Source organism: Argopecten irradians, chromosome 2 (assembly GCF_041381155.1).
Source record: "Argopecten irradians isolate NY chromosome 2, Ai_NY, whole genome shotgun sequence".
NCBI classification, from domain to species: domain Eukaryota; kingdom Metazoa; phylum Mollusca; class Bivalvia; order Pectinida; family Pectinidae; genus Argopecten; species Argopecten irradians.
The window spans coordinates 14548178-14575176 of NC_091135.1; the positions used below are offsets into that span (position 1 = coordinate 14548178).

The 26999-nt window shown below is 35.5% G+C and overlaps 1 protein-coding gene across 2 annotated transcripts in view; it reads left to right on the forward strand.

The window, feature by feature from the left end:
- The first annotated feature begins 1920 nt into the window (after positions 1 to 1920).
- LOC138314556 (uncharacterized) overlaps positions 1921 to 26999 on the forward strand; it is a 73458-nt gene continuing 48379 nt past the window's right edge. Inside the window, exon 1 of one of the 2 annotated variants that reach the window (XM_069254943.1) lies at positions 1921 to 2050. The gene's annotated coding sequence lies outside the window, so the exon portion shown is untranslated. Of the gene's footprint in view, positions 2051 to 2087; positions 2309 to 26999 lie in introns of those variants that run through there. The other variant, XM_069254944.1, reaches the window with a different exon arrangement.

Genomic DNA, 26999 nt, shown 5'->3' on the forward strand with positions numbered 1-26999 from the left:
AACCAGTCGTCCCACTCCCACTTTGTTGAATGCTAAGCAGGAGCAGAAACTACCACTGTTATAGACTATGTTGTGTCTCGATCAAGGGACAGAACCCAGAGCTCTCATCACGAGCGAGTGCTCAACTAAAGGCCTGAAGCATTATATATGCCAATGTTCCATCTTGCAGCATGCTTCAGTGAGATAGCCCTATAAGGAGGGCAGGAGTTCCACTACAAGGAGACATAATGCCACAGCTTTCCAAAACTCACAGACACACAGGAGGCCGTCCTTTAATGACCCTAGCTGTTAATCAAATGTAACTCTAGCATACCACATCAACCAAAATCTTGTATGCGTTTTCATTGCTTTAACACTGCTACTTTTCAACCTTCGCTCATACATCGTTTTGTAGCTTTTCATATGTTCACACAGTCATAATCTCAAAAATGTTCGCCATTATATATCGCGACTTTTTAAACAAAGACCTATCTAATCCATTCCTGTCACATTGTGACATTCATAAGAGAATTACATATACTGTCACAATAGTAATCGGGTGATCTAAATATCACAATTGTAAGGTTTGGTCTCCGGTGTCCCTGGCAGAATGCTACTGTCAGATAGCACTATAAATCAGACAAGATTTCCTTTAAATAGAGACACAATGTGGTAACCCGCAGTCTCCCAAAACGTACAGACATACCCATTCAACCTTTCAATTTAACTACTTACATAAATAGCAAACGTTCGCTGTCTATCCCTATCTCACTTAGTGGCATGCTTGTTTACTATTGTTTTATTTATCATGTTTTCACCACCTTACCTTGATATTTTCTAATATGATAAATTGAATCTTATTCCCAGAGTCTTTCTGTTACAATATGGTATACCCAAAGGATAAAGTCCATCAACGTTACAGCTACAATGTAAGACATATTCGCCGATATTTGTTACAATCAACTGCTCTTTTGAAATATTATAGTATTTCAATTAATTTCTGTTTATATTACACTTAAGTATGATCTTTTAACATAAATAACATAAAAAATATTTTTTTACTTAAGTCTTCACTTTTGTTTCGAGTAATCGGTGCCTGTTCCACAATAGTTTGATAAGTGTACATATATTTATTCCCCGATACCTACCTATGACAGATAAACCTGTCCAAGATGATAAACCTAAATATAGTGCATGTTAATCAAGTGACAGGGTAAGAAAGTCTTGTTGTGACGTCACAATGATTATATGACGTTGAATGCATTATATCATAACAAAATGGCAGCTTTAAAAGCCGAACACGGAAACAAAACACGTAAAATTTTCAGCAAATTTATAGTGGTCATAAATTAGATACACTTCTTGGGGTTTTACCTCATTCGAGGGTTGTACGTAATCCAGTGACACATTGGCTAGGACGTTTGTTATCTGTAACATTATATGAGAGTCGTCATATAATACAGTGCTAGGCCTATATTGGTATGATTTATCACTCGAATTAATTTTCAATTCAATACTTGTTGAACAGTGAAAATTGAGTGAATATATTATGACTTTACATAGTTGATGACAACGTTAGTTCAATACTCAATAGATATATCTCAGAATGATAATGTACGGCCTTGTGGAGACGTGCTCCTATCACATTATATCATGTAAATAGTGTGTCGCTCGCACTTATTCCATTGGTTTGTGTGCCTGTATGCACCGTATCGTACCCGTTAAGTGATTCTTGTGAGAGACGAGTATGTAATAATTGAATACCCCAGTTTATTGTGTCTATCGTTAATCAGTACAACATTGTCACAGCCAGTTTATCAAACACACTATTAAAGAGTTCCGTTTCATTTCATTTCAATGATGGTAGCAAAAAAAATCCTACTTTGATACAAAGAGTGGAGCGTAGGTCACAGGTCATAGGTCACGGGTAAGAGGTCACGGGTCATGGAACACTTGAAAGGCTTATACAGTATTTGGTTAGAATTTGTGTTACTAAGTAGTGTGATGAGAAAGTACCCATGTTATATACGGGTGTAGAGAGGTATACACACCACCGGGAGCATGGACCGAGGTGAGTAGTTCTATGTCAGCTCATAATGTAGCACAGGCTTAGCATTACATTGTTATAGGACGAGACTCCCTTTCTTTGCACTGAATCTGAAATTATATACAGAATCACCTGGTTGTCTCCGTGCTGGTCTTAGTCAGCTGTCGATAGGGGACTATTTAATGTCAAGGCTCTGCTGAGATGTTGAAACTTTAACGGAGATATGACCAAGCGAGTTAGGATGTTTGTAAATACCTCGAATGTAGAATCAGCTGTTTTAAGGTAAGTGAGTCTGTTTTCCAAACCTAAGAATTGTATTTCTCTCGTGGATGTATGTGTACAGAGAACAAAGCTTTGGTTAAACGACCATAAAAAGGTTGACAGCAGTGTATGTTTGGGTATTACGTCTACTCCCTTTAGTCCTATTGACACTATCTCAGCATGATAACGTCATCGGTTTTAACGTTATAATAAAATGTAAAATCATCTTTATTTACAAAAAAAAAAAAATAGAATTATGTAGCACTATTACCTATTCCCCAGGTAAAGAAATAGATCTACTTGAATTTCTGTGTCACCAATTGATTATACCCTACACTGATTATACAGTTAAGTTTGTACTTGGCACATATCATGACAGGACTTTCTTAAATGCACAATGTACACCCGTATTATAACAAATACACGGTGACACTGGGGATTGTTTACAGAAATACACCCGCTTGAGTAAATAAATGGCAAAACGTAACATGCCAGTTTACCCTGTGTGTGTCAGTGGGAGACCTGTATAAAGCGGTTGAATAATTATATCAATCTCACCCCTCAATATTTGGGCCTAATTCTTTGGCTTTATTACTGTTGTCTGAATGATAAATCAGTTTGCGATAACTCGTTCTAATGTTAGTCTTTAACGACTTATTAAGTCGACTAAGCCTTTTTTGAGAACGAACGTCATTTGTGAGGAATATTTAAAGGACCATCAAATTATAATGCGATGGTACTAAAAGAAATATTGAATACCAATATAACTGTATTCATCAATTATGCATTGCTTTCGTTACTGATTATGGAAATATTGAGTTGGTAGGACTGCAACTTCACAGTCACCCACATACATGACTTCCAACTCTTAAATGTACTCTTAACATTGACCTATTATTTTCTAATAAAAGGAACAATTTCATGAAATGATATCTTCGTAAATAAATTATTCAAAGGATGACAAACATTGTTCATCAGTGGTGTTAACTGAAATGTTTTGGTTCACTGAGCCATGTACAAACGACCTATATATAAATAAAGCAAATACAACACTAAATTTGCCATGGGTTGAGATGTTAATGATATTTGATAAACAAAAAGATAACGAAATGTCATTGTCAATTTCATATGTCCTGTCAGTTGAGTAGTTACTAACTAATGCAGTAAAAAAGCGAATGTTGGCAATTTCTAACAAAAAGTTAAAAGTAATTTCTTTTTCTAATTTAGTTTTGCGTCAGTTGACGGACAGGACATAAAACGCACTTTCTATTCCAAGGTATTGATTGGATCAATATTTGCCAAATATATTTTCTATCATAGAGATGTCGTTCACAGCTAAGATAATAAAATAATTTGATATCAACTTCTGTGTTCTTTGCTATGTAATATCTTTCTAAAGACTATACGTTGCTATAGATATATTACCCATTATGATATCCAAGCGAGATCTTACCATATTGGTTAATTGTACCTGAGAATGGAACCTCTTTTTTCAATGATAAGCGATGTATAAAATTGAATATATTTAACGTTTGCTGAATTGAGAACAACTGTAGACAAATTACTGTCTTAATGGTCAATCATTGTACCTATTACATGACCGTAAAAAGGAAACCTTTCTTCCTAGCTTTCTTCTTTCAAACTTCTCCTTTAACACCGCCTCACCTTTGGCCCTCGGTTGAGCTTTCGCCCTTGTGAGGTAGGCTCTGGGTTCTGTCTTCTGGCCGAATCACACCATAGTCTATAATAGAAGTAGTCTCTTGTCCTGCTTTGCGCTCAGCACTTAAGGAGAGTGAACATTATCAGTATAATGTGACTGGTTTGGGTGTGTTGCTTGGTGTCTTCGGGCATGATTCAGTGGTATAACACTATAAAAAGGACAAGGAATTCCCAATGTACAAGAAGATACAACACGAATATACCTCTCAAAAAACCTCTCAGTTCACACACGCAAAACACCGCATTAACAAGCGGCCTTCCTTAAATGACCTTGGTAGTTTGTTGGACGTTAGTATAACAAACCATACCAAACCAGTTTATTGTATTTCAATTTCAAGTGCGATTAAACATAATCCTTCGGTTTTGCTGTGATTTTTCAGACGAATTTGCGTAGTATTCATTATTTACTCAAGGAAACGTTCTAAAGCACGAAAAGTTATACAACTATATCAGGACATACTGAATGTGCATTAATGTGCAAGGTATAAATTGCATAGTCCTTGCACATTTGGTTTTCTTTTTCAAAGCCGAACAACCTATCAAGTTTTAGTATGTGATATTGTAATAGCTTAATTAACATATTTTAGCATTAAGGAAGGACACAAGATGTAAAACATGCCCAATGACACAGCTTGACTTAATTATTCTCTTGCCAATGACTATGCACTGGGCAGGAAGCGGCAACGGAACTCTTCAACAATACACTGACGTTACGATCATTATAACCGTTAATTCTTGTTCCGGATGAAATACGATGACGTTACCAGCATTGCTGCTGTTGATGCTTGTTCTTGGTGAAATACACTGATGCTACGAGCATTGCTACCGTTGATGCTTGTTCTGGGTAAAATACACTGACGCTACGAGCATTGCTACCGTTGATGCTTGTTCCGGGTAAAATACGCTGACGCTACGAGCATTGCTACCGTTGATGCTTGTTCTGGGTAAAATACACTGACGCTACGAGCATTGCTACCGTTGATGCTTGTTCCGGGTAAAATACACTGACGCTACGAGCATTGCTACCGTTGATGCTTGTTCCGGGTAAAATACACTGACGCTACGAGCATTGCTACTGTTGATGCTTGTTCCGGGTAAAATACAATGACGCTACGAGCATTGCTACCGTTGATGCTTGTTCTGGGTAAAATACGCTGACGCTACGAGCATTGCTACCGTTGATGCTTGTTCCGGGTAAAATACGCTGACGCTACGAGCATTGCTACCGTTGATGCTTGTTCCGGGTAAAATACACTGAAGTTACGAGCATTGCTACCGTTGATGCTTGTTCCGGGTAAAATACGCTGACGCTACGAGCATTGCTACCGTTGATGCTTGTTCCGGGTAAAATACACTGAAGCTACGATCATTGCTACCGTTGATGTTTGTTCCGGGAACAATACACTGACGTTATGACCACTGCTACCGTTGATGCTTGTTCCGGGAACAATACACTAACGTTAGGACCATTGCTACTGTTGATGCTTGTTACGGGTACATACACTGATGTTATGACCACTGCTACCGTTAATGCTTGTTTCGGGTACAATACAATGATGTTATGAGGATGGTACTATTGATGATTGTTCCGGGTACAATACGCTGACGTTACGAGCATTGCTGCTGTTGATGTTTGTTCCGGGTACAATTGCGCGATGAACCCCATCGTATTAGATACTATATCTATGGTGAAATGGTCGACTGTTGTTGTCCGAGATAGGGCATTCACCTCGAATGTGACATGCCTATATTTTACATGATTAAATGCATGTAATTATACTACAAAACACTTACTCACTTTATCAGACCCATGACATCTATAATATCGCCTTAAATCAAAATTGGTTTGTCGTACCTTGCCTGAATTTATCATGCCTTTTAGTCAGTACCTATACTATATTCTTTGAGTGGAAATTTTGCCCTGTCGCCAGTGAATCTAATGTATTGCCCATGTGAATGCGTGTGTTTTAGGAGGCTGTGGTATACCCAAGTTTTATCTCTGTTAACACTGGACCTTTTGCCCTTTTAAAGCTATCTCACTAAAGTTTGTCGCCAAAGACAACAATAATGATACCCACTTTGTTTTATAAAATATTTAAAATATTCACATTTTATTTGAACGTGTTCATAATAAATGTAATTCGGCCCTTCATGATATATCTAAACAAGGGTATCCCGGGTAATATGGCGACCGCTATTTGTAGCCAAGTTGAACGACCGATAAATCATTTCCTTATTTTTTAGTCTTAAGGTAAAACGTAAACCCGTAAAAACTGTGGTTTAATTCTATGAACATTTTGCTTGAATTCAATGTTTTTGAAGTACCGAGTATTGTCTTACATGCACATATTTATAAAAAGGTTTCTTTTTATCTAAATGTCTTGATACTGATATTGAAAAAAGATATGTAGCATATATTCGATTAAGAATATATGCGACACAAGCGTGGATATTAAAGACATATTTGTACAATCCAGAGCAATGTCATACTTCACCCAATTGCTGCAACGTTTCTCTATTATCCTTACAAATCACTTAGACTTGTTACATAAAGATGCTTTTGATTTATTGTAATGTGACATACATTATGCCTTATCAGGGTTTATCTGTTCTAAGGCTTTAATGCATATACATGTGTGCCATGAATAAAAGTGCCCCACATATTACTCAACTCCCATCCTGTAAACTAAGTATATTCAAATTGGACTAGTGATAACTAGCATCAGTTCATGTATCTATCACACAGGTTTTGTTACTTTAATGTCCTTTTAACAGCCAGGGTGTGTGCCAGGTCTGTTGGTGGAGGAAAGCCGCCGACCAGCTGTCAGTACAAATATACCTGGCAACTACCACACAAGGGACTCGAACTTGCAACCCACAGATGAGAGTTTGTGGTAATAAATTTGGACATCCTAACTACTCGTCCACCACGTCACTACATTAACACCCCCCCCCCCCCCCCCCCCCCCCCCCCCCCGCCAACCCACCCATCCCTCCCCCCGCCCCATGCATTCAGTTCGGCTATCCTACAATCCTACTTAAATCCTCTCTTCCTTTCAAATGCATTCGTATCATTCTGAAAAATGAAACTTAACTCTTTTTGAAATCGTAAAACATTCACTTCCATACTTAGACTTAATAAAATACTAGAATTAGGAAGTCGGTAATAAATATTAATGTCAGTGATTTATGTTAACTTATTGTCTCACAGATGTTTATAAATTTCAATGCAGTCTATATGACGCATTTCCGCGCAAATTGCAGACAGAACATGGTGTTAGAACCTCATCATACATTTGTACTTCGAGTACGGATCCAGGTAAACAAAGACCGTAGTCGATACACGGTCAGTGTGATAAGGTTATTCAAAGTCAATGAGGCCTACTTTACCCCTTAACATCAACATTCTCTGATCTAATTTCTGGACAACCTATAATGACCTTCGTTCTCTCCGCAAGTCCTGTCGCTTTGTGCTTTTTGTGCTTTTGACTTCTGTTTAGCATAACGTTATGAGAAGCTGGTTTCTCAAGTCCTTTTTAGTTTGCTTTGTCAACTGTAATACTAATTATGTTATATTCATTAGTCATGTCGAATGACGTATCTGAACCGAAATGACTTTGGTATTATCCGCATAGATACAAAACAAATCGCATAATGATACCTTTAGATATAAAATTGGCCATGTCTTTTTTAATTTTTGGGACCGTGACATCAATCGCTTTAGTCGCAGGAATGCAAATGAAAATTTTTCGACACAATGTTGAATGTCTGAGTCTAAGGGTTAAAGCGATAGTAATTTCAGCAATGAAAATGAGATCCATTGCTTTGTTTGACACAATTTCTCATTTCACGTATCACATACTGTACTATACGACCATTCGTATTTTGGACACCGCTTGGCTCGGGTCGATGTATTCTTCATAATCTGCGCATGCGCAGATTCTGGCAACCTTAGTTATGTGATTCTTCGTTTGCATACATTGCAAGACAGCTGTTTTATTTGGCGAAACCGGATCGACAAATACCCCGAGTCTTTGGTATTGTGTATTATAATTGTATTCTATGTTACCTTGCTTCATTGTTAAAATGATGCTTATGTCCTATTTTCGTTCATCTGATAATAAATTTAATCAATTTTGCTTTATTAATAAAATTAAAATCACAATTTTTATCAAAAGAAACTTTAACTTTTACGCCCTAATAATTAATGATAGTGTTATGAAAACTGTGATATAAGTTGACAATGCGTTGATAAAGAAAATAGATGAAAAACTTGTGAGTCAATGTAACCCACAAACGTAATGTTAGGGTAAATGCAAACTCGCATTGTTAACTTTATAGAAACTAAAGAATACATCATTTTTGTAAATGAATATATTTCATTGAGTCGCATTTCCACGATTACAAGAATATTCATATATACATTGGCGTTTACCAAAAGAAGTATTGAAATCGAGTCTCCAACAGAAAATGTGTTTAAACGGCTTGTCAAGCTGACGATGCTAATGATAATTGGTCCCCGTGGGTAAGTTATGTTAAGTACTATCCCAACCTGTCAGCGATACTGGCTGAAGGTCAACTTATTCAATTTGAGATGGATGATGCTTAGGATGAAGTTATAAATAGAAACAACATCTAAATAAAACATCGAGATTACTATCTAGTTTTCTCATTAATTTTGAGACGATGTAAAGGTTTTACAATTCCGTTAATAATTAGGTGATCTTAACTAACTCCCCTGTTAACACTGTTGCTCAATGGGATGGTATAAGAATCAAACGTCCAAACAACGTTATAAATTATAGCAGTCTTTGTAATGCTCCAATCTTGTCTATGTAGACGTTTTATTTCTGTTTTTAATATTGATTAAAAAGCAAATGAATGGGTGATCTGGCTATTAAAATCACTTTGATCATACATTTTTCAGATTTGTGTGTACAAATCTATTCATATGTACAGGGGTAGCGTTCCTCCGCTATAAAGCCATCCCATAAAACTAACCACAACTGTAAGCGAAGAGATTATTAATGTCCACGGTACCCTTCATCTTTCCCAATTGTGTTTCCATGGTAGCAGTTATATTTGTATTGAATCATATGATGCTTCAATCATAGACATTCAATATTCAAGTTTAAAAAAAAGTGTTTCATTTACTATTTTACAAGTCCTGTGTAAAGTGACCATGCCAACCATTATTTCGGCAAATCAAAACCTGTATGTACATCTACACATGTCCCCCATAATGCTGCAATTTTTATTGAGTTTGAGCAAGTACATTTGTTAAGGAGTTTTCAGGACAAACACACAGACAAATTGATTACACTGATACCAGTATATCCACAATAACTGTTTGGCATATAAAAGATCAGATAATTTTAAAGTTGCCAGTAAATAAATGTGTCTCAAATCTTGTAACGAACTGGTAGCCTAATCTTATACAGTTTGTTATACTTGTACTTTTTTATGAAATTGGGTAGCGTGATGAACGACAGATATTTCAACCTTAACCTAGTCATACATCTAGAACAGTCTGTAGAACTATACAATAAAAACGGTTTTTTTTAAATAATGACGTTGACCTTCGTTCAAGGTCTCAGTTATTAAGTTAATTCATCGCATAAGAAAGTCATATTAAAAGGGCCTGAAGTTCTCAAAAATACTTTGGCCGGTAACATGAACTGCGACACAAGTGTGCGATTTGGTCCTGTTGGGCTCTTGTATTCTCAGCAATAATCCTTCTCATTCTATCCTTTTAAATCATAACAATATAAGATGATTGTGGTTATAGTGTTACCAACAAGATCACCTTTTTCGAGATCTGAAAGGTTAAATACCCGTTATTTTATACTGCCACCTGTGTTCAAAACAAACAAAACAATACCAGTTTACCAATACTATAATTCAAACTGCACTTATTGCGCCAGTAGTATGAATGGATATTCGGGAATAACCGCTGGGGGATACACTTAACCGATTAATTTTCTGTCAATCCGTGACGTTGTATCCACAGCTGTGGACCTCGCAACCCATACTTTAATCAGGTTAATGAAAATATAATGATTCAATTTTTTTTTCTGTCATAACCTACGAAGAATGATAATGTTTCAAAATATAATCCAAAAGTTTAATGTTTTCAACTATAGTGCCTTTCAGTAAGTTAGATATTTAAGCTCTGGAGACGTTCACGTAAAAATATTTGCGAAGGTCTTATGGTGCGAATAAGACCTTTGTTTATGACGCATACTGCAACGTGTATTACGGACTCGTTAACATAAAGCTGGCGGACTATTTTAAATCACAATGATTATTCAAATTAAGCGATGCTTCTGTATTAAATAAAATTGATAAAGACGATGATATACTTGATTTCACTTAGAAATGACCATTTCAAAACATGTATCCAAAATAAAGTAACTTTTAATAAAACGCGTGTTCTTGCGCTAAAAAATTTACATATGTATCATTAATTCTGATTTTGGGTTGATCCCTTTGTTATCATAATCGTTAAGTCATCTTGAACACCAATAAAGTGTACATGTTGTTATTGTCAATGTACTGTGTTGTTATCAACACATACTCATCGTCAGTTGGTCACCCGTGTAAACAATTATAAATTCGGTTAACGCCTTAAGTAAGCTTTACTTAACATTAGTCCTTTGTCGATAACATACAGACATAAGTCGCGGTCAAAAACAAAGCCGTATGTAATACGCCGACAACCACTCGTGGCTAAACCTATAGGGTATTTAAGGTCAACAAGATTTTGTAAATAGTTCTTGCTTTTGCTTATGGTATTAACGATAAATCGTCAATTGGATCTATTTCGGGTAGATAATGTTTGAAAGCTGCGGATATTCTCATGTACGTCGAATTAAAGGTTGGATAGAACTGTAAAAAAACCATTACACAACCTTGACCAACGGTCAGTAGCTAGGATGCCCAGGCCACAATGACTCGAAAGTAATAAACTCAAAGTGTAGAAATAAGATATGTTATGGATATCCAATCATATTGACATTCAACAGATTTTTCTCAATAAAATCGTTTAAAATTGAAAGTTTCGATCTTTAAGATTATTTCTAAGATTATAAATGGTATTATCATCATTTTTCCTAATACAGCTCTAACATGAATTTTCTTTTAAACTAAACAGATTTAATTAACATTTTCTCACAATTGCATAGTTTGAAAGACCTATCGAACGTTTATACCACTGACAGGAAATTTGTGTACCACTCAATCATTAGCAATTTTAATATAATCGATTAGATGTTTATTGTGACTTGTGGTTTAGTCCTGAGAAATCCTGTTGTCGACATAACAATAACAGATCAGGCACGACTTTCTCGTCGTATGACCTCTTTAAACGGTCAGCATAGATAGTATGCTAGATTGTACTTTTACTGTCAATGTATACCTAATGGAACGTAAACATCTTATGTCCATTTTGAAATTAGATCGCAGACGGGTAAATAAAAATCAATGATAATTTCGCCGAAACGCTCTCCTCATCATGATTTAAAGTCTAATGTGACCAAAACACTTGCAAGCGCAATACATGACGAAATTTCGTCAAAAGGGATCACAACTGGGTTACAAATGGTTCTTGATTTGTGCGGCATACGGTAGATATACGGTTCATTATGATGGCCTTGTATGTAACACATAGTATTACAGTATTTGATTTCATTTGAAACGATATCAACTTATTACCGTGCTTGTTGTCCGTTTATGTAAAGTAAATTGACAAGCAATGTGTTCGGGTGTGTTTCAGAATAAGTTTATATCATGTGTATTTTGAGAACTTTTATGCCCTTTGTCAAACATACCTAAGCTATAAATGAAGGCCCTACAATACATATATATGTAGCTATAACAGAAGGTCACAAGAATTGAGGGTGTTACTAAAATAAAACTTCAACTGTTAAGTCGTTTATATACGAAATAGAATATTCATAAGGTATAGATACCGTGATTATAGGTGTGAGGAGAGTGTATGTTGTAAAAACAAACCCAATGTTGGCCACCCAAGACTTAGTATCCTTCACCCCAGGTATTGCTCCAAAGCCTTGTTATTTACGGTAAAGGCCGACTTTATATTGTCGGATATCAGACAACAAATACAACGCAGGAGATGATCAAGGAAACCTTACAGAAATGAAAATGTCAGGTAAAAATTTGGCGTTGAATACCTGTCGTATATTTAATAAACCCATATATTTACAATCATTATATAATGAATTAATGTATGTAGATTTTATATAAAAAACATAATTATATACTATAACAAGGCCAAATATGTATTTTGTAAAGAAACGAGGTTGTTTTCGAAGATTTATGGCATTATGATGGAGAATGCGTATAATGTTAAAATTATGCTGATATTTCTTTCTTTGTCTGGTATGTATGATACCTTTTGTATTGGGGCAAAATGGAAAATAGGTAACATAAATGACATAAAAATGCACAAAATTCTGTCTGAGTATTCAACCGAATAACAGAGAAAATTGAAAAACTTGTCACGCAGTCGTAACGTTAGTAGTTAGTCTATATATTTACGGACTCTCTTCGTGGTCCTAAGCCTAGCCTTTCTGATATAGCCAAAGTATATGTATTATATATATATTTTCGAAATATTATCTAGAAGTACATGTATAATGTAACACATCAGTATGCGTTCATGTTTGCACACATCGCATCCTATTTGCATAACAAGTAAGGATGTTTGGGTTAGCAATGAACCCCAGTAGGCGAGTCAAATTTGGCAGTAAATAACACCCGTTATTTATTCATTTTGGCGATACTAAATATTTTAATACTTTTATCGCCTAAATGTGAACTAGATACAGAGTGAACCCATTTTTATAATTTGTGTATATGATTTTACTTTCTATATGTTCTATATTCCATGACCTTCCAGAAATTGTCTTGGTTGTTAATACAACGATAATATATTTAACCGACCAAGGCATTGTATGAAGACATGACGAATCAATATTTAAGTCTCATTTATTAATACTGGGAGTGGGAGCTTTCATTGTTACTTCATTCTTGATGAGTTTACATCAGACATCAATGTGGCTTGGTTAGTGAGGGTTAAAGCACTAATAAAGAGCAGAGGTCGTTTGAGGACGGCCTCCAAGGTGCGCGATGCGTTGCAGTGTGTTGAATGACTGTATGTTTTGGGAGGCTGTGTCTCCTTGTAAAAGTGGAGTTATCGCCCCTTTTTACAGTGTTAAATCCCTGGACCATACTGGTGAAGACACTGAACAAGCACACTCCATCCGGTCACATCATACCAAAATGGCCGAAGGAAATACTACAAATGTATTGAAAAAGTTTATTTTTTTTAAATATAAAGGTTATTCATCATAACCGTTTTGTGTGTTTGTTTAAATTAATGTCCTATTTAACAGCCAGGTTCAATAACCTTTTTATGATAATGATTAAAATCAATAAAATAAATACAATTTTGATTCGAAATCAATATTCTATAAAGAATCTTTGATATTATTTTGTGGAAAACGGTAAATATATTTTCCTGAAATACTTGATAGCGCGCTCTAACCAGTTTAGCATATTATCTGAATCCCATCTAAGTAATGTTATTATACGACTCGCCTCACAACACACACATAACGTGGATCGAGTATACCGGTAGATAGAGGAGATATCGGTCTAATCAAAACATAACCTGTGTCAACACCTCTCGTGTCTTCTCGCCCTGTCCCTGTATAGAAACACTGGGATGCCAGGGTATCCTTTACATGATAAACCAGCTAAATAGAAGAAGACCAGGCCAAACATTGTGAGAAAGACACAAAACACACATGAACATTTGATACAAATACAATTCAAATAATAACAAAACCTTAATTACATTTTGCTTTCCTGGACCTTCTAAGTGAACAAATTTGTTTTAGTATAATGTTATAACAACATATCAATTAAATTGGTTGGTTAATTAGACATAACGTTCTATTAAGAGGTACGGACATGTAATGACGGCTTTCCGATGTATTCAATGTGTTGTGTATGTTTATATCTGTAATTTGAGAGGCTCTGATATATATATCCGTGTTGTGTCTCTTTGCGATAAAGTGACTCTTGCCCTTATATAGTGCTATCGCGCTGGAATATGCCACTGGAGCTATCAAAAACCACACTGTATTGGTCTCAAAATCCTGACATTCCCTTTATACAGAACTACATATGTAGTAGGAATAGTAACTATACCACTCTTAATAGACTATGGTATATCTCGACCAGGGGACAGAACCAAGAACCTTCATCACAGGGGGCCAATAGTGACTAGGTGTCAAGAGAGATGGTCAGTTAAAATTCAAAAGCTAAAAATGAACATGAAACGTATGTCCTCTCCATGACACATAACCAAGAGCCGTCTGTCTCAATTTCAAGTTGCCTCCCTACCCAGCTTTAAATTTTCATAACAAATGTTTCAAATCTTTATTGAAGTAATATGCCATTATACCTAAAAACAGAGGTGACTGAGTTACCGCAGTGTTAGTGCATTATGCCAAGCTTAAATACAAATTCTAGTGGTCAAGCCATTCGACGGCAAACATAAGTCATGCAACCCTAGTGCAGATTAATTTGCATTACGATATATGCTTTAATGCTTTTGTATACTTTAGCGTTAAAATGAGGTCAATGTCGGGATTAAAATACCACCAGGATATCATTATATTGATGCTTACATGTCATTTCTGTACTGTATAGGTAATGTTCTGATAGATCTGGAAAGGTTCTTATCCATCCCCGACAGTTTGTTTACATCGTAAAGGCACGCGAAGATAAACGCGTACCACATTCTGCACTCAGAAGGGGTATTTATAGAATGGAAAGTGATTACATTGTCGATTTCATGGTGTTGGGTAGCATTCGCTTTCATTGATTGATAACACACTTAGTATTATAAACACACCAACAGTATCTAGATATGTATATGTCTAAATACATTCCAACAAATTTGTGTGTCGCTTTCCTTAACAAATTGCGAATACAAACAAACTGAAACTGTTAAGACATATAAATGGGTTTCTTATATAACTAAAGAAAGGGGGTGGCATATTACATCAAAATAAAGTGACCAAGTATGACACGATCATACATAAAATGAAAAAAAAACATATATTATATGACATGAACACACAAAATTTATGTGTATATGATTGACATTTATTCTGAATGTGTTTATCAGATTTTGAGAACATTTATACACTCAATTTAAATCCCACTCATAAATTTTACTTGGTGTACCTGCCGCGATGTACAGCTTCATTAGGACAACAGGCCTGGTGCTTTTGTACTGAATCTTCTACGAAAAGTGAGCTTTGAATGGTGACTCTTGCTAGCACATGTGTTAAAATCACTTCAAACCTTTGACATATTTGTCATATCGTATTAAGTTCCATATTTAATTACCATATTCTTCATGCACAGCGTCCTTCAAAACAGAAGTGACCTACGTTTGTGGGATCTCATAAAAAATCCCCCTAAAACCATCGCTATATAAGGATGAGTCTTGATATGTTCTTGGTAACCTGTTTAAACTAATAAAGATTCTCAGTAAATGTTGGGACTAGAGAAACATTAACTGTTTTAGGTTAAGAAGATTTGTTTTCAGTTTCCTTTTATGTATGCAATCCCATTCATAACGTGCATAACCATAAGTATCAACATTTACATCCTCTTGCAACTTCTACTATATAAACTAAATAAGGCAAATTGAAGTGTATAGTAGCATAACTGACACCCAAAACGTGACCATTATGACATCACTAATATAAATATGGTTACACACTGATCACCGGCAAAATGGCTGTTCCATCTTGTGGATTAAAACGTCGTTTAAACAATGTTAATGCTAAATCCCCCAAATAAGTTAATAATGTACATATATGTACTAAACTGTCTTCCTATGGCATCTATGGTCTATACAGAAGCCAGAGCATTGCAGACAATTAAATCATAGTGCACTAGCGCGCGTTATGAAGATTGTCTGCAAAGCTCTAGCATCTTTATAGACCATAGATGTCTTAGGAAGACAGTTTAGTGTTTAACAGTCACACGCTAAGGCTTAGCCGTATGATAGACTTACATTAATCGCTGGGTGATATTCTCAAAATTTTGCAAGGCATTGACTCAAATGTTCTCTTGTCACCATATCGCGAAATTTTGATTACATATAGCTAAAACTTAACCAGCGAAAATTATTGGCTTAAATGCGTTTTCACGGAAGTATTATCAGAATGGAATTTCTTCATAGTAGTCATTAATTATAAATACATTTTTTAAAACTTTTTTTTTTTAGATAACGATTTCCTACTGAGATATGGCCGTTATATAATTTTCATTGAAAATATGTAAAGAAAAAAAGAGAAAAAAAGCTAATTTTGGGTACATTTTCTCATCTCAGCTATTATTTTGAATGAAGTGTTCTTGTGCCTTCTTGTCGAGTTCATGTAATTCAATCCAACATTCAATTTAACCTGTTTCATTATCCCTTTTCAATCATCGTATATTTTCCTTCACTCTATTTAAACGCAAAACATCAAATTTCTAGTCGGAACAATACCATGTATCTTTTTCAATAGGAGTGATTTATTTTATAAGAGTTTAAAATGCTTGACCTCTCCCACAATCTATTTAATGCACTTTCTTCCATCGATAGCACGCCCGTCCAATCATTATCAGATAATTTGTCCATTCTGGACACGGATCAGTTCGCGGCCAGTACCGGTCATTTCCCGTGAAAAGACCAACACTATAGATTTATAACAAAGGTCGTCGACCGTTATGGCTGATTACCAGGCCCTGACCTTTGGTGCTTCTTCGAAATAGCCAATTTCTTAGTTTCAAAAGTCACCTTGACATACGCAGGTCTATATTGCTTTACGCAGTAATTTTGAAATTTCAACAACATACTCCTAAAAACCATTGGGATTTGACAACGCTAAAACGTGAGAAAGACTAGACAGGTGAGGTCAAATTTTATTTCATATAGTCATTGTATCTAAAAGATGCTCCACCGCTGACAAATGAATTTTTTCACCATCAAAAACAGGAGCAAACAATTTAGTATTTTTCTTCAATTACAAAAGTTACTTACTTTACACCATTACCACCTTCGAAAAGTTTGAGCTTCTAGTTTTACTTCAAATTAAAAATATGAAAAATGATTTATTGCATCGCGAAAAAAATCCCTTGCACTATATCCTAGTATGGAGTAATGATTGTGCATGCACCAAAGGCGAAATGAATTATTTTATATTATTTTTTGTTTTGATTAGACATATATATACACGATTAAACACCAATTATTGTTCAAATGATTAATATCATTTATGCTCTGTCGGCGGTGGAGCATCTTTAAATCGTAATTCATCGACATTGTCTTTTTATGGAATGATATGCTACTACGTACCAAAAATGTTTAGTCATTTGATCTTGAATCAATCATTTCCACTAACAAAGAATCACATGAAATTTCCATTTTTTCCTGATCACTATTATAACAAAAAACTCACAACTTATTATATGAAGGTTATTTTTTATGTGCAAACCAACCATGATATTTTTGCTCACGGAATGAGTTGAAATCTTCAAATCACGGAAGAAAGTAACAAATATCCCATATAATACAGTAATTAAAATGCAATTCTATTATGATTAATATATCTTCGTTATACAGGCTAGGACTGCGAATGAAAATTCTGGCAGGCGTAGACGCGCTCGTTCTGATGAAAAATTAGCTTGCATAATATACCTATCTATCTGTCTACCTAGCAGCCGTACTATATAATGCCTGTATTTACATCACGAAGATTTATGAATGTACGGTGTAAATATAAATACAATACACAAGGATTTTGATTCTCTCATACAGTTATTCATTTGTACTTTACGACTAATGAAAAAAATGAAGTTTCTTTCTGCCACGTATACTTCGTTCTCCTACTGTAGAAAAAAGTTGATCCATTTTAAATGTATTTATTCTGACCAAGAAATAAGACAAATACGATTATCTCCCCTAAATTGGTACAAAAAGTTCATATAAGAAATAAAACTATGAAGACTATGTGTAGATACAAAGTCGTCTATTGTTCGTCAGTAGTGTTTATTGTATCGACACTTTCGATACAGTACACGTATTTGTAAGACTACATGTATATTAAACGTCACACAATATTGAAATAAGATTTTGGTGACCTTAGCAAAAATATTACCTGCTGTGCGATTAAGAATTTTTCGCCTCCCCTGGCCGAGACACAGTCTATAAAATTGGTAGTTTCTATTCATACGTAGCTCTCAGCATAAAGGCAGTGGGACGACTGGTTTCGTCCGTTCTAAGTATGTGACTGAGGAGATAGACTTGGTCGAGCGGTATGCTTTAGGGAGATGACACTATAAAATGGATAGGGGTTCAACTATGTCAAAGAGACAAGTTTTGTCAAATGGATATTGGATCAAAAAGTTTGTGCGGTAATTGATCGACAACATAATAAAAACAGTATTTTGTTTCCAACACCTGAGGGTATGTTGCTCGATGTCTTTAATAGCTGGCTGTATTGATTGCTTGTGTTACACGTCTTATCAACCTCAGGGGAGAGTGAGGACGGTCTCGTCTGTATATGATGTGTTCATTGTGACTGTGTCTGTATGTGATGCGTTCCCTGTGTATGTGACTGTATGTGATATGTTCTCTGCTGTCAATGACTGTGTCTGTATGTGATGTGTTCCCTCGTGCCTGTGTCTGCATGCAATGCGTTCCCTGGTGTATGTGACTGTATGTGATTGTTCTCTGCTGTCAATGACTGTGTCTGTATGTGATGTGTTCCCTGGTGTCTTTGACTATCTGTTTGTGATGTGTTCCCTGGTGTCTGTGACTGTCTGTATGTGATGTGTTCCCTGGTGTCTGTAAGTTATGTGTTCCCTGGTGTCTATTTGATGTGTTCCCTGGGGTCTGTAAGTGATGTGTTCCCTGTTGTCTTTGACTGTGTCTGTATGTAATGTGTTCCCTGGTGGTTCCCTGGTGTCTGTGACTGTGTCTGTATATGATGTGTTCCCTAGTGTCTGTGGCTGTGTCTGTATGTGATGTGTCCTCTGGTGGTTGCCTGGTGTCTGTGACTGTGTTTGTATATGATGTGTTTGCGTTTGTGACTGTATTGGAGTTGTGGTATAACGTGCTGAAAAGGACACTGAACAACAGTTTAGTATTATAAACTTGTGATTTTCAATCCAGAAAATAAATTATAGTGTATTAGGATTGGATCAATTTATCATTTTCATATTGAACTTTAACGTTGTTTTTGAGAATATTTCTCGGCCTTTTTAGTATAATAATACAAAAGTTCATAAATAAAAAAAGATTAAACACTAACTACTTTGAAATTTTAATGTAATGTCTCTATCCCCGATTTTATTAACAGAAGCTTGTAAAATCAGAATCATCCATGTTTAATATGCCGCGAATATGATAAGGATATACTCAGAATACGATGTGCCTTTGTTTGTTTGAATGTTTAGTTTAATGAATTAAGTCCATCGTGTGTGGTTTTATTTAAGCCCGTGTGATTAGGGTATTGTGTAACAGAAGTAGTTTTTAATGTTGCAGTAGGTTATTGCGCAACTATTGCCACAAAATGTCTATGCAATTTGCCTTCCATTATGTTTGGTAAATGACAGTTATTGGTTGGTGGAAATCCCTCCATTAACATTTGTGATTCAGACATAATATATGATATGAACAGGGGTCGTAATTTTGTGATTAAAACTGTACTATGGCTGACCACAATCAGGAGGGTGATTATCCCAGCAGGATAAGAGATGTTGGTCAGTTCCGCAGTAGACAAGATGTGACCGACAAATGAGTCAGTAGTGTAAGCCGATGATTTGAAACCGAGAGAATGTCAAATGTAGAAGAACAATAAATGACTGTTACAAAATGCAAAATGTTGGAGATACATTGACTTCTGCAGTCAATATCTACTAAATGTTAACTGTTGTACGTGGGTTTCGAATATGAAATAAAGAGTTATAGCACCATCCCCACTCCGCCTGTCTTTATCATTGTAACAAACGGTGACTAACATTCTTTCAAATCAGAGAAGCACGATTATTCTATATTATCATACAATTAATTGTTGTATGTTCATCTGATGGCTTATGACATAAAAATACATTTTACTCGCCATGCCTATCCCATATTACAAGGTAAATCATCTTAGTTTACGTATCCGAGCATTGCCTTCCTTTAGGTTGAATGACTGCTCAGTGTTCATTCTACGTGGACACTTTTAACAAAACGATAGCGGATTAAATGAATTTCAATTGTCATACCTAATTTATTGATATCCGAATTCAAGATCATAGTTTGAATGATGTAGCGATATGTGTTTCAAAACTGTTCGTCACCGTTAAGGTATCTTAAGGTAAAATTTTCTGTTTAAAGCAGTTCTTACTGATGCCAAACTACCGACTAAATCTATTTATAAATTTCTCGACTTATCACTCAGCTATTAAACTATATCCTTGACCTGGAGAATCATTTACCATCCTTCACGTAAGTCGAGTACATATATAACCCCAATAAAGTTAAGTTCAAAAAGGTGATCGGAATTAGTGCACTAAGTTTAACTCCCTTCTGTACTGCATGAACTTTGCTACATTTGTATTTCGGTCATTGTGTTTAATTATGTCTCAAATGTAACAATGAGCTATTCAAACTTCTAAATGACAAATCAATTTGAGTAAATGATATTATGTAGGATTGGAGGAGCTATTGACAAAAGTGTGTTGTTTGTTCTTTAAGCCTACTGTATGAAAACGTTATTACGATGCAAGCTATCTACTTTACAGAAAACATATCGAACATGGAAAACATAAAGAATCGACCTTTTGTTTTGGCTTGATTTATTATATAAACGTCATATCAACAGCTATGGTCATTAGCGGTATTGATTTTATCGGAATTGATTTATGAAAATAAAAAATAGCCAATATATTGTTACAGAATATAAGTTTAATTAGCAATTTAGGAAAGGAGAAGTATTCAATTAAATTGAAATACACCGCATATTTGGACGATACACTTATCTCAATGTTGAGAATCCACTTTCAAATGCTTCACCTAATTTCAAATGAAATAGTTGAGTTCGTCAGAAGTTCACATAGAATCGATAGACGGGTACTTGTCTGCGGAATGATTCCTAGTAAATTCGTTTGATGGATTGATGCACTCATATATTGGTCAAGACTTTTGAACTGTGTGATCTAATAGTTAGGTCACGTTATAAACCACTTAGGCAAGGCCATATAATGTTTAGTTTTGCAGTACTGTGGTACTCAATTTAGAATAAAGTTCTTATTTCTTTTAGGTTTTTGCTTGTAACGAATAATGTCCTTTGATATAATTCCATATAAACAACAGCAATAAAGCATACACAACTCACTTCTATTTAACAACTATGTAATTAACCACTAGTGACATGTAAGAACAAACATAGAAAAACTCTATCATTAATTTATGTAGCGCAATTGTATACATACAAATGTAAAACACCACTGAGTGAAAATAGAGCGCATGTAACTTTTACACGAAATAAATTAAGATTATACACAAAACTAGAATTTCAGAGGGAACAGGAAACAGAATATTAGCCAGGTGAGCCTAATAAAGTGTGTACTACTTGTATAGTGATTTATTGGTTGGCTGACACAGGTAAAGTGTATATTACGCCACTACTTAGACAGACAAAGGAAATCAAAGCCAGCCAGGTAATCGAAACCGTACCGTTCACCCGTCCTATTATCGAATAGACTTTAAATGGAATTCCTAATGTGTGGCACATTATATTCTAAATTCTAAGTATCGGTGATTTGTCAAAAAAAGTTCATGACTAATGTAATATTACAATTGTATTGTTTGGTAAGGGGTGACGCGGTTTATTTGCTGAACTAACAAGCATTTTGTTGCTGCTACTGGGCCTTAAACATTACGCCTTGTTATCTTAACCTATAACAAGTTTCAAACAGTAGTCATGGACTCCTTACAAGAGTTATAAGCGTTTCTTTTACAAATTGCTGTGAACGTCGTGAAATTAGTACAGAAGGTATATGCTGATGCGTTTGAATATTTTAACCGACAACACACTGACAAGACATTTCGTTGTAAGATAACCATGCTTATCATTAAGATGACTGTTAAGAGACATTCAGTTTGTGTAAGGTTATGACCCCATTACGCTATCGCGGTGGCATAATGTCAAATGCTATTTGAACTCTGACCTCAAAATTGTGTTAAATATGTTTGACAGGAACTACTAGACGGTGAAGTTTCGTGTCCAATTTTCTGCACTAACTGTACCGTTGGGCTGTCAGTGACCACCGACCGTATTTTACCATATATAGTTACGTCTAGGTTGTATATAAATATATATGTCACGTGTGTGATCTGGGTCAGTTTACTTCCGATTGTCATCTTAAGTGTTACACAAGTCCTTTCTTTCAATCTTGCTAACAATTATAATATATTACTATGCTTTCTAATAGAATCATCGACGTCCTCTACAGACTTGAAATTTAGTATTGTTCTTAAAAACGATCTATGTAACTACATGTAATTGTTTTCAAAACAAACCACGTGTAATATTTTTTTTTTATAATTCAAAATTCTAGATATACTCTTCAGTTGTTTTTTGGGTTTTTTTTCTTAAATAGGATCGCGATCAAGACACTAACATATTTTAGAGTGATGAATAATTACTTTAACTCTTTTATGATATGTTCGTTTCATTACGTACTAAGGTAACTAGGCAATGTGTAATGGTTCCGATACTGAATCTTAATTTAGTTTTCCGACGGTCACAAAACATTGTCGAGTATAATTTCCACAAAGTTTGAACAGTGTAATAAACAGTTAACTTTAAGATAATACCAAAGTAACTTAGTAAGTGTAATGAATGCCTGTGAGTTTTTGGGAACTGTAGTATTTTCATATTAGTGTTTCTCGCTATGGAGGAGCAACCATGGATAGGCGTATTTTTGTTAATATCTTTACCTGTCTGGTAATTTCGGATTATAAAGGCTTTTAATTTTGCTTAAAGTAATCCGACAATTTTGAACTACTATGGAAAATAACCCTGCAGACTCGAACATTTCATAAAATATTTCTCCAACACAAGCTTTACTACACCAACTAATTGTATGTAATTAATTGCTAAACTAGGCTCACATCAATCACGTGTAAATCGGCTCTAGATTTCACGAATCTTTCAAAGAAGTGTTTGTCATTGTTCACGAGATGACCTTGTTTACATTTAAAGTACAACAAGCTGAAAAAAACAGTCTCTATGATGAACTACAATACAAAGAACATAAGGTGTCGTAAAACTTATTATTATCGGTTGTTTTGTTCTGAAATCTCAAACCCGCCTACTGACGACTCCTTTTTAAACTATAACGTGTGTGGATTTCGCGGAATGGAATATAAATATTTAAAACATTCAAATGATTTTATCAATATCTATGGTTTTGAAGGACATTCAACTTACCCATCCATAGTTGGAAAGACATGCAGGTGGTTGCAATTGAGCACTATTCCTACTGAACACAAACCAAGCGTCGATCGAGAAAGAGATTCTGGATTACCTATCTACACACCCGCTATCCCAAAGGCATTAACGAACGTTAAATAAACTAATTGACATCAATTGATAACTTGCTTTTTAATTAATTATCCTTACTTCCAGCATTTTTCCGTTCTGTTTTACGCGTTTTTGATCCTTTTCATATGCTGCCAAGCAAAAGGCGACTAAGTTTGGACTTTGCTTCTTTGCCAACACACCGAGAAGATAGGCGACTTAATTTGCATCCTTTACCAATGAGCACTATATATTTCGCCACACATTTGACGTCACACATGGCACGCTTTCCAGTCATCGCTCATATTTTAGCATTCTGCCGCACACCATGGATACATTTATGTAGATCCGGCCTTCGGCTGCCACTTGCCGAAGGGTAAATTTCGCTCCATTGTGCTGTATAGTTTAATATTAGTGTAATCGTGTTTGTTTTGTATGTCTTGATAAAGGGGCAGATCGCCTCGAAAATTTGACAATTTTGTTTTGTCCACACGGTTGGAAATTCTTCCTTGTCCCACGTTTTGAAGTCAACTGATAGAGTTGCTTCTCGTGTTAAAGGGATAGATATTATATAGGATAAAGATGATTATGAAAGTGTATACGCTGTCAGCTATATCTTAGAATGGTAAATATTTTTCTTTCATTTTAACAATTTATTATCGTTCTCTTGTTCACTGATATGATGCCGTTTCCTTGATGGCAATACCACGACCAATCAGAATCGTTCAATAACAACCAATCAGAATCGTTATAGACTTTACCGACGATTGTACTTTGTCTTTTATAGGTAGGTATTGTCTATGCACGTGCGGTCCCTTCGATATGCAAACACCACTTTAACAAGATCAGGAAGTGCCGCTTACATTCATTACAAATTGATCGTCGGTTTGTTTAGCCAGTCTATTTCCTAACCGTATTTCTATTTACGAAAAGCTAAGTTCTACCAACATCACAATCAAATCAGATGAACAAGGTTTGAATATCTTAACGTGATAGCTCTTTGTCAAACATAGATGGTAATTTTCATAAGGCCTTTCGAGGAAATGAAAACAAAAATAAAAGCTCCAAACTTTATGTAAATAAACTATAGTCGTTTAGAATTCGCAGAGTGATGTGAAGCGAGAAATCAAAAACAACGCGAATGTAGCCAGAAATAAAAAACGCGAAAGTAGCCAGAAATCAAAACATCCGCGAATGTTGCGATAAACCAAAACATCCGCGAAATTTAAGGGTTCTATGTGTGAGTTCAAGTGATACACGACGGATTTATAGATTGGGTTAGTGTTCATTAAGTTCACCAAAATATATGTATCTATGCTTGTGATACATAATGCCAATGTCAATAATATAGATAAATTCTTATCATCCCGGCCCCGTATAGATCCGGGTAGGAATACTTCAGATGCTTTGTGGCGAAAATGATGCTATAATCGCACGGTGTTTTCGCTTGTAATGTTACTACAGCTGTAGCGATAGGGAATGTCTCATGTGCACACTGTAATGACAGCGTATAGTATATAATTATATGATTTTAAATCAGAAATAGGACTAACAGGAACTTTAAAATCACGTGTCACGGCAAGATCAGCTGGCAGTAGAATATATAGAGGTACTTTTCAGGTGAATTTATTATTTATCCTTACATTTAGCATCAAAAACATTGACCAATTTGATAGCAATGCGCAAAGAGAATTATCCTCTACTCGACTATGTATACGTGGTACAAAAGATATTGTAACTAGCCTCCATAAGCCCGGACCACTAATCGCGTGACCCTTATTCGGCTCGTGACAAAATGACCAAGGTCATAGCGCCATGCCACCCGGCTAACCAATGAAAGCGACCCAGACGGTGGTGTAACCGTGTATATATACGCGGCGGTGTATTGTATTCAGCTGAAAAAGTCATAACAATATCGTAAGTCCCAGACAGAAGTCAAAGGGTCACGAACTGTGACAGAATACACAGTAAACAGACCACGTAAAGTACGTATTAATGCAAAATAGCCAAAATTTCGTAACCCGAGCGGGAACGTCTCGGAAGATCGTCGATTCAGTCCGCGATCATGTACAGGTCAGGGCTGGAGCTCAGAATTTCATCAGGTGTTGAAAACATATCTTTTGTCCTAAAGTATTTTTCAGTAATATCATAGCTCAAAAGTAAAACAAAACAACAACAAAAGAAGGTCATTAACATAAGACATTAACTGACATTTTGTTCTAATTTAACTGACATTTTGTTCTAATCAATGTCCAATCCTTCTTTCGCGTCACTCAAAGATAACATATCTTATTATGACGGCCTTTCTGACAAAGTATTCTAAATTAGTACCTACGCATTTTTGTACTTTCGCAATACAACTGAGGTCTTTCTTTTCTTACCGGAATAACGTCCGTATCTACATACACTACTAATTGAATAATAATAAACTAAAGAATGATCCTCATGTTTTGAAGTGTATGGCTATAGATAATAACACCGTGTAGTTAATATTTCTAGTGTCACACTGAGAACAAATCTTGGGTATATCGCGCTATACTCCAACTGACACTGAGACACAATTATTTTAAAACGACAATTTTGGAAATTACCTCGGGATTAATATTTGAGCGTAATTGCACACCTTGACGAGAACGAGCTTTAAACTTTATTCTGAAAATCCATCCAGTATGGTACATATCAAATATGCTAGGAATTGAATAAAGTTTTATTGTGGTAGAAATTGGGTTGCTGAGGTCAAAGTACTGGTTATGATGTAAGGGCGTTCACCTTTCAAAAATAAAGCTTCTTCGCAGGGAGAAACAAATGACATCAGTTGGTCAGCATAATAATTGTTAGGCGGTTTGGCGTAACGTCGTATTAACTGTTAGGTTGTTTGAGGACGGCCTCCAGATAGAACATGTTGCGTGTATGATAACTATGCTTCGTGAAATTATTTTGTGTGTGGTAAACTTTATTTTGAATATCTATCCAGTAGAGTAATTATTTAATGTCTTTGAAATTGAATAACAACTTATTATTATGGTAAAAAAAGTCCTGGCGTCACGGGACGCTGATCTTACTCCTTGGAAGGTCGTTCACCTTTACAATAGTCTAAAAGTGCTTATACGATGCAGGTAAATAAAAATATCGGTTGTGTTGGCAGGGGATTTGTCCTGTTAACAGCCAAGGTGAATTGAGGATGGTCTTCATGAAACATATTAGGTATATAGATATCTGTATGTTATGGAGGCTGTGGTATATTCGTGCTATGTATCTTTGTAATAACGACACTCCTGTCGATTTTATAGTGCTATCTCACTGCAGCCAAAGGCAGTAATGCTCCCAAT